Here is a 1,640-nt window from a genome sequence, read left to right on the forward strand (position 1 = left end):
CAGCCTCGTTGGAAGAGTGTTGTTTCTTTAGAGAGAATGAAGGAATCTATGGAGAAGAAGGACCAGGACCTTGCTGCTGCTCAGAAGGAAGCACGTGAGAAGACAACGCTTGCGGACAAGAAGATGGCTTCAGTCGGCAAGTTGGAAGAGGAGAATGCAAAGCTGAAGACCGCCATCTCGGAAGCCAATCGAGAAGTCGAGCAACTGAAGAAGTACAAGGAGAACCTCACCAATGAAGTTGGAGGCCTCACAGCCAAGACAGGCAAGCTAGAGTCCTATCTAGGACAACTTGCCGCGAAACTAGTTCAGAAGCTTGAAGGTACAACCGCTCGACTGATTAATTGTCATCAATTGATGTATGTTGTAATATTGTCGACTCACTATTTTTCATGATGTTGCATAACTTTGTCAGGATTTTGAAGCTAAAACTGGGCGGGTCGAGACAGGTCTCGACCCCATCAATTGTCCTGTGAAAGATGATGTTGCGATGAACTTGCTGCAGTTGGAATCACGCTTGGACGATGCCGTTGCCTATCTGGCTCGACTGAAGGCGGCGATGACCCGGGTCGACACCAAACTTTGGCCTCTGGGGGAAATTTCTCAAGATCTTGAGTCGCTAATGACTCGAGTCAATCAGATTCCTAGTCGAGTGCAGGAGTGGAAGAAGTCATCCGCTCGCTGTGGCACTGACGTCGCCCTGTCATTGGTTCGAGTGCATTGCAAGGACGCCAGATAAGACAAGTTGGCGGCCCTCAAGGTTGTGAATACTAAGAAGCACACCTTCCAGTCCTTCATGGACACCTTCCTTGAGGCTGCCACTCGTATTGCAGACAGCATTGACCTTGACAGCTTCTGCGATCCAGCCAGCCCTTCTCCCACCGAGTGATCAAAAAAACATTATGCTTCACCCTCATTTGCCTCAAAATGCCGAGTGATTTTGTAATCGTTGAAACTCCTTCGGGCCTGACGCCCGAGCACTTTAATCCACAGTTAGGAACCTTTGGATTTATCTAAACTTGGCTTATCTTCGAATATGTTGTGTTTGTCTTCAAGCGGAACTCATTCTTCACTCGGATTGGTTTTTGTACTTTCGATGCAGCTTCTGAGGAAGAGGCCGCAGTCGACCTGTTGGACGAGCCTTGAGCATCACTGATCAGTGCATCAGCAAGGCACTCAGCAATGGCCTTGAGGTTCCTGAAAGTAGTTCGCCTTGGCACTAGCTCTTCGATGAGCCTTTGGCAGCATTGATCAGCTCATCAGCGGGGCATTCAGCAATGGTCTTGACGTTCCTGAAAGAAGCTCGCCTTGGCGTCAGCAGTTGGATGAGCCTTTGGAAGTGTGCACAATCTCATCCTTCTTCTTGACGGTGCAGCCCCGGGGGGAGGGGTCGTGGTCGACCCGTACCATTCGGTTAGGTTTTTCAAACTTAGGCGATTACTGGACTGCAGCTAAACCCCCGAGTGAGAGGATTCCTCGCCACTCGGTAGGATTTTTCAAACTTAGGCGAGTACTGGACTGCAGCTAAGTCCCCGAGTGAGAGGATTGCTCGCCACTCAGTAGGATTTTTCAAACTTAGGCGAGTACTGGACTGCAGCTAAGCCCCCAAGTGAGAGGATTGCTCGCCACTCGGTAGGATTTTT

The sequence above is a fragment of the Triticum dicoccoides genome, chromosome 2B (assembly GCF_002162155.2).
Source record: "Triticum dicoccoides isolate Atlit2015 ecotype Zavitan chromosome 2B, WEW_v2.0, whole genome shotgun sequence".
In the NCBI taxonomy this organism is placed as follows: domain Eukaryota; kingdom Viridiplantae; phylum Streptophyta; class Magnoliopsida; order Poales; family Poaceae; genus Triticum; species Triticum dicoccoides.